The 11,259-nt window shown below is 36.9% G+C and overlaps 1 long non-coding RNA gene and 1 other non-coding gene across 2 annotated transcripts; both read right to left on the bottom strand.

The window, feature by feature from the left end:
- Positions 1-1,216: 1,216 nt before the first annotated feature.
- On the bottom strand, positions 1,217-1,316 carry Mir2006 (microRNA mir-2006). The gene has a single exon (NR_038796.1). It is a non-coding gene; the product is annotated as a microRNA mir-2006 (primary transcript).
- A 1,865-nt stretch (positions 1,317-3,181) lies between these two features.
- LOC146733620 (uncharacterized) lies at positions 3,182-4,477 on the bottom strand. The gene is made up of 2 exons (XR_014926644.1): positions 4,370-4,477; positions 3,182-3,298 (listed from the first exon to the last, which is right to left on the bottom strand). It is a non-coding gene; the product is annotated as an uncharacterized LOC146733620 (long non-coding RNA).
- Positions 4,478-11,259: the final 6,782 nt, after the last annotated feature.

Genomic DNA, 11,259 nt, shown 5'->3' with positions numbered 1-11,259 from the left:
TATTGCTACTAAAATTTTAATCCTTTGTGTTTGCAGAGGGATTACAGCAGTGGCGTTCATGTTAGTTGGAACCACAGACCCTCTAACAGAGGGTCTATGTTGGAACCCATTTGGGACCGACTCAGCTCGTGCCGAAATCACGCCCTCATTCGTCAATATGTTATTTGGCCCAAACATGGACAACGATATGCATATGGTGATAATAATAATTGCTATTTTGAAATTATATCCATTTGTTGTTACGACATTGATTACGTGTCATCGTGCATATAAACGGCAAAGAAGATTCGAAAAACAATTATTTTTCACGTCGATGTAGCATTGCAAGAAAATACCAGTTTCAGCAGTACATAAATATGCCTCGCTGACGACGGATTGCATTCATTTCATTTATTACTACAGCATTCGACCATATATAATTTCTATCTTACTTTGGTTAACTAATTAGTCACGGTTGTGTAGTTTGTTAACGAGAATAATTCGTAGTATCTGTAGTTAGTTTTTGTATTATTATTATTTGGGATTTTCTTATATATTGACTTTTACCCGCATTGATTTGAAAAAGTTTCAATTTGTTATGATTATTTTTTATTAGTATTTCATATTTCCGACGTTTCTTTCATCTTTTTTAACTCCAGTGTCAATGTTGGTAGAATTGAAATCATTGTGAGTGAACTCAAGTCGGCTTTCGCCAAACTATTTTGTCCCCAACTTAAGACCTTATGTCGCTTTGCAAAACCATTTGGTGTACAATACGTAGCTATGGTAGAAACTAAACATCGGCTCCAACTCCATGTTTTCTTTTCGTATGGTGTTTACCATTTACATGGCCCTGGACGGTTTATTATTGTGAAATACGGGTTCTATTTCTGACGTCACGCTGTGTAACTATTGTTCTAGACTGGCAAAGTCGAGACTTCTTTTTTCTTTCACAAAAAAAAATATAATCGGAATTTCTTTCGTGGTCACGTTAGTTTTCGCGATCACGCTAAAAAGGCCAAATTGACAATTAATTATATATTTCTTTTGTAAAACAAAAAAGAAGTCCCGACTTTGCCAGTCTACTATTGTTCTTGCTCGTAAGTAAATGCACCAACATTAAAAAAATAAAGGTAAACACGGAGTATGATCGAAAATACTTCTAATATTGTATGAGTTTCATAACGTTGTAATGCAGTCTTCACAAGGCCGATCTAATATCCGGGTATGAGCGGTGTAGATTTACGTGCGTGGAAGCACCGCTATGTAGTGTGCTTGTTGTACAGACACACAAGAACACACGATAGCGATGATACCGCACATGCATTCAATTCCATTCCTACTTTTCTTATATATCGGATTAAGTACACCTGTGATCTGTGTTGTGAGTATTTAACTACGTCGTATGGTCCTACCTGTTCCATGTTTGGTGTCATCAAATCATCGGATGGATCTCCATTAAAATTGCCACATAACCCACACGTCTTTCCAATTAATGTAACAGGAAGGCGAACCTCTAGTGTATTGTAGCCGTCCCATTTCACAACAGCGTCAAAGTCTGTGCTGAGTTCCTGCAATAGTTAATGGAAATACACAGACTTAGTAAAGGTTATTTACTGACATCTTATTCAGAATATAGTACCGGTCGTTAAAAGTTTGCGCTACCTAACCATATACAAACACTGTCAGCCATTGCTTGGCAACCTTTAAAAATCAATGAGAGAATGACGTAAGTTTCACTCACCACATAGAGGCCAACATATTCGATAGTTATTTCACCTGCGCCTATATTTATTGGTAGATTCACTTTAATGTTGTTTACTAGAACGTCCATTCCAGCACCCAGACTAATTTCCTGCAACATATAACATAAATATTCCTTCAACTTCTTGATTGCATATTTTTTAGGTTAATAAGTTATGTTTTTAATAAACCTAGTTTATAATGTGTTCTACTCACAAAAGAATGTTGAAATTTTCACTCAAGAATAAGGATGCTATATAAAATGTTAAAAAAGTGAAATTTCACCTCTAAATGCATTTTTCCCCTGTAATGCCAACACAGAGTGCGTACTATTGTTTTATTTTAAATAACAACGCCCGACAACAACATAAACATGTCATATGTAAAAAAAATAACACTCACATAAGCACCAACAGTTATGAACACGTCAGATATATAGGTAGTGTCAGATTCAGTAGACGGTCTTGTATTCTGCGTCAACACTTTAATTCTAGGACTAGGAATATCGTCACATCTATCGACGAATTGATATTTGCACGTTCCATAGAAATCAAACCACCTTTCATCGAATGTGATGTAATGTGCATTTCCAGTGGCGTAACAAATACCATACTCTGTAATGTAACGTAAAATACTTATCGTAACCAATACCGTACTCTGTAATGTAACGTACACTACTTATCGTAACAAATACCATACTCTGTAATGTAATGTAACGTAAAATACTTATCGTAACAAATACCGTATTCTGTAATGTAACGTACAATACTTATCGTAACAAATACTGTACTCTGTAACGTAACGTACAATACTTATCGTTACGAATACCGTACTCTGTAATGTAACGTACAATACTTATCGTCTTAACTAATAATAAACACAAACAGCAGGTACAACTTTTGAATTGCTATGACATCATCATCGGTACCGTGTATACGAATAAAAAACAAGACTGCACAATACTAACACTACAACTCGCGATACGCCGACGTACATATTTCTTTCAGTAAACGTTGGTGTTTTTTTCGTACCTTGTCCCACGACTATGTAGAACAATGCGAAAACACACGACTCTAGTATTTAGATTATGATTTGTACTCTTGGTTTTAGTTCTTTTTATTAGGCTACTTTATGTATATGCCAGTGGTGGCGCTCATGCCCATTCGTTCCACAGTTAAATGGAACAATGCCTAATCGACCCCCCAACGGGCTGGAGTACAAAGCGAAATAACTTACCACTGCCACATGTATCGCCATAGTAATGTGCAGGACATGTACATGTGTAATACGTGTAGTGGTTATTACACGTGCCTCCATTTTTACAAGGATCGATTCCACACGCATTTTTCTCTGTCGGTTAAAAAAATTAATAAAATGAGTTCAATCGAGGTTGGACGCTCTCGTCTTAGGTTTTATGTTTATAATATAATTGACACAACACTTGTGATTGGCTCACCTATTTGACAGTTGTCTCCTTGCCACCTTACTGTGCATAAGCATTGGTAGTCATTGCCGTCCTCTATGGTTTCACAGGTACCGCCATTTTCACAAGGTGAATTGGCACATAGGTCGATAGCTAAAATAAAACGTTATCATTTTATTAGCAAATGATGTCGTTCCAAGGTTGTTTGTTAAGAGAATAATAGTATACACTTAGATTGGAATTTACTGTAGTGGTACTTGAGTACGGGTGTATGCGATAGAAGACGAAGGTCAATATGACTGTGATCGTATAAACCGCCATTAACGTCGATTATATTGACCATGCGAGAAATGATAAGTAGCTTCGACAACAAATCAAGAAACAATGCAGCACGAAACTTAGTCCACATCAGACAAAAGCAAGGGCATGATCACAAAATCAAACGTAATTTCAATTGTAATCGCTCGGGGTTATTTTTTCTTATAAATTCACTTTCACGATTTTCCTAAATTCTAATGAACTATGCAAAGCCCAAAGCCATGCTTACATGGTTCAGTGAGAAGTGTTCTATAGGCCATATTAAATGCAATTTTGATGCAAGGTATCAAATTCTGAAATGGGCGCATATTAAACAGAACAACATGAAAACTCGATAAGGGTCAAGCATATTGAGAAAAGGCAATGAAAAATAACCGTAATATAAAACATTATCCTACTTAGATGAATATGGCTCGTCACGAACAACTTGAGACCATCAAACTAATTTCAATATTTGATAGTTAAAAAGTATAGAATAGAAATACAGTAATGAATAGCATGAATTAATAAGCTTTGGCAAATATATTTCACAAATGGACCGTCAAAGAAACCACTAATATTGAATCTTGAACTTATTTTGAAACACTTGATAATTTATTTTTATTACAAGGAATAAACTTTCAACGACCTCGTAAGCATAACAATAATATCTCTGATGGTCCAATTCGTCAAAAAAATGTATGACATAGTAATATATATATATATCATCGCGGGGAAAATAGTTGTGTCTGATGCCCGGATACGATCGAGCTCAAAATATCGAATATCATATATAACAAACAATATTATTTTATTAATAATTGGAATTGTAATTCATATGAGAATCTCCGAAAATTGCAGCCTCGTGATTTGAACCAAGTATTCATGAATATTACGTGACATAGATACATGTATGTGATTACTTACGTGTTTGACAAGACTCGTCAGTAAAACCAGGTGGACAGTCACAATAATAACTGCCATCAATGTTGACACATGTACCGCCATTAATGCAGGGATACTCAGCTAACGTGACGCATTCATTCACATCTACGAAATACAAACATTATTACAAGGAACCGTAGTTTTGAAGACTGTTTGTATACGGAATTCATTTATGAATTTTATCCATCTTGATATCTTGATATCGAATCATGGACAAACGCCTAGATATTCAACCTTAACAATACAATTAGACTTGGGGTGTTTCTTTGTGGAAGTATGAATGCAATAAATTAAAAAATAAAAATATAAGTCTAAAATATTCTTTTAGTTTTATAACGGGGTGAACCATTATGAACTATAAGGTGACGGCAGAATTTTGAAAAAATGCACAGTGAAGAATCATGGGGAAAATACTGCATCGTCAAAAACAGAAAAAAATCTGCATGCCTAATTTTTAAGAAAAAAATATTATACACACAGAAAATAAAAGTTCAAATTCGTTATTCGAAAAAATAGTACAAATCTAAGTGAGGGAGAAATATTTCCCATAGTTTTTCTGCCATCGACCCAGAGTTTCTAATGGTCTACCAAAAGGATCAAAACATTTTCAGACTCTCAATTGCGAAGTGTTTAAAATCCCCCGAGGCGAGGGGGGGGGGGTGTTACCGCATTCAACAAATATTACTGGTCTAATATATTAGATGGAAACTTGCACGTGGAAAGTTGTGATAAATTAAGTTAAGCCTTTAAATTTTAAATCTGTTGAACAAGTTGGGAAGCCAAACTAAATAAGGCGCCCCTTACGACAAGTTATACACCACTTAAACACATTCGATGTGTTATGCTGCGTATTACTAGTATTTAAAAGGTCACGTGACTACGTTTCACTCACCGTTTTCACAGATGTTGCCGCTATAGTTTTTTGGGCATTCACAAACATAGTCGACATCGTTGATTGCTGTACAAGCCCCACCGTGCTGACACGGCGGCTCGTCGCCCTGCTCAACAACGCATGGACCAGTTTCTGTGGATATATTTACACGACAGTTATTAATTAATGCACCAGTTAGTACTTTGCAACCAATAACAGTAAGGCGTATATAAGATAGTCAATACTGTATTCGATAACCCTAATGGGTAGGACGCCAAACAGAGGTGTAATTAACTTAATAAAAATGTGTGACATGTTCACACGTAGAGGGCAGCTTTGCATATTTTGTATTTACATAGTATTTTATTCACATAAAGTATTACGTTCTATATTAGAGACGAAGTTATAGCTAAATATAGCATTCCTTACCGTTTTCACAATTGACTCCAGTCCACCCTGGTTGACATGAACAGTGATAGCCTGGTATAACATTCACACATGTTCCTTCATGTTGACAAGGATCGCTAATACATTCGTCAATATCTGTGGGAGAAACACAACAATATTTAATTATGTAAAAGCAGTCTATTATTTGGTGTGTTTTAACGGAGAGTTATAAAATACACGTTACACGTTCAAATTCATTGGCTAGAGTAGCTATTTGGTAACGCTCATTATCAATTCGTCATTCATTTTTATGGGATATTTTTTAACGACTGACAAGCCCCATTTGATAGGCAGAAACCATTTATAAATATTTGATTTGAAAAGAAAATTCTAGTTTTTATGGAACGGAATTTATTCGAAATACTATGAGATTATTACGAGAATACCGAAAAGTATGCACGAAGACAGTACAGCGGAAGTATCGACCGACGCGCAGTACTGCATACTTTTCGGTATCCTCGTAATGACCTTATTATTATACATTCCCCCAGGATACATTATGGGAATGCCGAAATACAAAAAGTTTAGAACAGATTGAGTGTACCGGTCAAACGGCATGTTTGTTTTTATTATTATATTGTTATTTTATTTTTATTGCGCTTACGCGCGTAATCGTTCCATATTTGGAATTCGCATTTCATAATATGGTAGAATGAAGATACCACGTAAAATACCGCAAAATTATGGCACGCTGTAACTTACGGTGTTACGGTGACAGATGTAGTAGTAATGATTGGTTGTTGTCACTTACTTGTTTCACACTGTTGTCCTGTGACACCTTCATCGCAATTACAAATATACCTAGGATTGCCGCTTTGTTGTATACAAGTACCAATCACACATGGGTTGTCACTACACGTGGTCTGTGCTCTCTCGGAACCATCTGAAATACGTAACGGTAAACACCAATAGTGAATATACTACTCACATAATATTCGCATGTAGTATCTTTCGCATGCTCTCGGAGAGTGTGACCTCTACGACGAAACTCTCAATGTAAAGCATTTTCGTTTTCACTGATAGATTTTTCGCGCAATCACATATATTGTATTATAAAGTAGTATTTTGATTTCAGATATTGATATACAATTTGTAGTCTAATTGTGACAATGAATTATACATAACTCGTGCCACCAGTGTTACTCTCGACCTAAGTTCTTGGCATGGATCATATAAATATCTGCGAAAAAGTAGTCTCTTGTACATTTCAACGCCCGGGGTGCTTTCGATTAATACGAATATATGGCAGTATGCCCGCTGCTGTAATCCGGATTTTTCTCGTCTTTTCCTGTGAGTTATTTTTCAAAACAAATGCGTTTATGAACTGTTTGTTCTTTTAAACTCTACAAAAGAGGAATTTGTTGCCGTTGAAATACTATGTGACATGTTTGATGATATGAGTACACGCAAAACACGGGAAATAATTAAAGATTCGTTCGAATTACCGTGCACCGCAGCTATTTATGAATCAGCACGCATCCGTGCAGTAATGCAAAGTGTTAGCTCGTGAAAGTCAAACAAACAATTACATAGGTTAGGAAACGAATTTTTAAAGAGCTGAAAATCGTCGAAATTTGAACGTATAGTAAATTCTTAATAGTTCCACAACCCCAATACAACTGGCACACAGCCTTAGGTTTTGCTCCCAGAGTGCAAGTTTATATGTAAAAAAGTAATTGTAAATGAATAGTCCCACCAATAATTTAGTGTATTTGACGTTCAATCTCTGTGAATTGCTACTGAGAAAAATCTTGAAATCGGCAACCCATTATTCATTTTTATCTGGAAGACTGTTCTGGACATATTCAAGTAGTATTTGTAAACTGTTTATGTCAATCAGTTGTTTCAGTATAACAATCACGAAACTAAACGTGAATCATTTATCTACTATGAATACAAAGCTTGAATGAAATTAGCCAAGGCTTGCATGATAAACCGGTTGATAATATGTTTAACTGTTGTTTTCTTGAATACAAAGAAAAATCATCATAAATATGTATATCATGTTATTTTATCTTAATGTCTACTTTGAACAAAAACGGTCAAAGCATGTTCGAGAAAAAGTTAAAGACACGTACAAATTCGTGGCCGCCAGTCGGCCATTTTGAACCAGATCACGAAACAAAATGACGAGCATTAGTGTGTACATGTACGTCACCATGAATGACGTCAATGTAAAGTTTGTATGAAATCGGCCCAGGCGTACCTGACAGGCGGTCGACGACATGTTCAAATACTGATTTTAGTGTTATGAAGACAACAGCATTCACAAAACACAAACAACAATCAACGTACATATGCCTCCTATTGTGACTTATCTTTGTGCCAACTTTGAACGAAATCGGTCCAAGAGGGGATTAACAGTGTCGGACATTCACGACATATATATAAACAGTTAAAAATGTATTCAATTTCAAAACCATTACATGTTACCAATGCAATATGGTGTTCATTGAGCGGATCTGGCGTCGATTGCGTGGGCAAGGTCGTTAGAATAACCTTATTTCTCATTAGTCTAAACTGCCCTCGAGGCAACAAGTTTACAGAGTGACTATGTGGATGGCTATAAAATATATACAAGAAGGAACAGAAGTCAAATAGTTTGTGCGCCTAGGAGTGGAAAGGTATGACAAAAATGAGAGATTATTAAAATCATCTTATAGTCGTAACTTTTTCAATGCTGAATATGTGTCAAGGCTACTTACGTGTTTTAGCTTTCAACTTTCATGCGTTACACCACCGTCCCGTTGAGGGACGGTGGTTACACGTTCAGAAGTTCTACTACATTCCAAAACGCCTACCATTCATTGATTATCTTTGCAATCGTTAAAATTAATTTGTTTGACTGTACAAAGGCTTGCCTCATTCAGTGAAATTGTCTTATTCTTAACATTCTTTATACAGACCAATGCTTTTGTTGGTTTTGTTGCTCTGTAGATTGAGTGTGTTCGCAAGAGTAAGGCTTTGTCCCCACCTTATTATATTCCCATGCCCTACGTAGCAGTGACCCGACTCGAGTCGTATATTTGAGATGGGTTTTTACTGGCTGTATTTCCAACTCACAGTGGTTATTGTCGTCAACATTGCTTTATGTGTGTACATGAACCGTGCTATCTAAGTAAATAAGAGACTGTGTAATTATCACGACTGTGTAGGATTAGTCCCTGTGTGGGTGGTAATGAAAAGGGTGTTCTTTTATAATCGCTTTAAGCTAATTGTTTGAATAGCGGCACACCTTACAACATACCTCGCCATACCTAAACTAGGTCAGCGTGCACACATAACTCTCCACAAGTAGAACAGGGCGACACAGTCTTGTAAAACCTAAAATATCACGAAGAGCACCCAGCAGATGTACATCATGTCTTGAACTACGAATACTATCGTAACAATAGCCGCACGTGTAATTACGTAGTTATAAAATAAGCAAGGTGTATGAATTAAGCGTTTGTAATCAAACTTTGAACTTTGATCTTAGTATAACCACTAGACCAATGAACCAGTTAGACGATCAGTAAATCAGGTGTGCGGTGAAGCTGCATTCACTGATACACATTACAATACACAATACGTTTTCAAACTACTATATGAATATATGAAGTGCTGGCTTTATTCAAACTCAAGGACCTCTGTCAATGTGTACAGTACATTTGAGGGGTTAGAATTGCATTTATCATAAGTAGTGTTCACGCTACACGAAGTACGAGCTAAAATTTAAGCTGATTTAGGCTTATCTTACATATTTGCATTTCGGCTAGACCCAATTGCGACCACGCACTGGGGGCCAGTCCTTGGCACGGGCTAAGGGGCCTAGTCATAATTTTTGACAAAATTGGTCATAAATCCAATGACAATCATAATGTTTATTATGTACAATCATGAAGCTAATGTCTCATGGTACAATGAAATAGCATTATTTTGTGTGTTACAGTTATGCTTTTTGAGAAACGTGTCCTAATATTTCTTGAAAAATGTTATTTTTAGAACAATTTCATAGAACACAATGTTAAAGAAAAAATGCATTTTTTGACACTTTTTAAAACCCAGATTTTTTTAAATAATTCAGAACAACAAAAAGTACTCCATCATCAACAATATACTATACACCAGGCTACAATTTGAGATATTGCATAATATATCTGCCATAGGAACCTGTGGTAAAAGTGTTATAATAGTGTCAAAATGGCGACTTTCCACTGAAATACAACCATCAATTTCTCGAAAAAAAGGCTGATGACCCCCAACTTTTTTTAGGTATCCTTATATTGCCTTGGAGTGCAATTTATTGCAAAATGAATAAATTCTGTCTTTGTTTTGTTTTAATTTATGAGTAGGCTTCTACCTTATGCCGGAAAATCTCTCTAATTTAGCTGGCATACCCTGGTATGCATTTTTTCTGTTCCCCGGCGAGGAGTCCAAGTGTCTCAAGATTTCCATATACTCAGTAAAGCTTTTGCCTCCTTGTCGCTACAGTATTTGCAAGGGAACGAAGTTTCGTACACACTGAGTCGGTTGCCATTTTGGAAATGAGAAAGTTGCATATATTTGATCACGTGCATAATATTCACACCTAAATGTCGCCACAGAGGGCGCTTAGCCCTGGCCTAAGTGTTCGCGCACAATTTGTTAGCCCGTGCTAAGGGTCTGGAACGCGTCTTAATATCGGATGAGATTTTACTCGCACCACAAGGAGTTGGACGCCCTGCGTGTCTACATCGCGCGTTAACATTTGCATATAACATTAGCGCGTAACAAAGTAGTGATAAAGAAAAGAGTGGTATAAACAAGGATCAGTGATTACTTGAAATCGATACCAGGAAGGGGCGGGGTATAAGAAACGTTATATAACAATTTATTATTTAATAAGTTATTAAAATACATAAGTTTGTCCAACTCCCTGTGCCCGTACTTAGCATTCCTTAGCTAAGCGTTCATGCACGTTTTCTTAGCACGGGCTAAGGAATTTGACCTCTTAGCCCGTGCTAAGGAGTTGTGCATGAACGCAACTACTAGTGTGTCTATGTCACCTGTAAACGTAATGTGATGCATTATTTGGCAGTAGAAGCATCATCAAGGTAAATAAGTGATAAGCGTTCAGTTAAATTAAATACACAAAAATGACGTGGTAATCTTATGTAGCATGTCGAACGTGACGTAACGTGACGTGGCGCAAGGTGATGTGATGTGATGTGATTCCAAGATTTGACAGAAGGGGTTCCAAAACAATAGCAGACTGGTCCAATGCCCAGATAGACTGTTCCAAGACCCTGGCAGACTGATCCAAGACCCTGTAGGCTGATCCAAGACCCTGGCAGACTGATCCAAGACCCTGGCAGACTGGTCCAAGACCCTGACAGACTGTTTCAAAACCCAGGCAGACTGGTCCAAGACTCTTGCAGACTGAACCAAAACCCTGCTGATACAAGCCCCCAGGCAGGCTGATCCAAGGCCCCGACAGACTGATCCAAAACCATGGCAGACTAATCCAAGACCCTGACAGACTGTTTCAAACCCCAGGCAGACTGATCCAAGGCTCTGGCAGACTGATCCAAGA

Source organism: Saccoglossus kowalevskii, chromosome 16, assembly GCF_978046115.1.
Source record: "Saccoglossus kowalevskii chromosome 16, keSacKowa6.1, whole genome shotgun sequence".
Lineage (NCBI taxonomy): Eukaryota > Metazoa > Hemichordata > Enteropneusta > Harrimaniidae > Saccoglossus > Saccoglossus kowalevskii.
The sequence above is the reverse complement of the archived record's forward strand: the minus strand, read 5'-3'. Positions and strand labels throughout refer to the sequence as shown.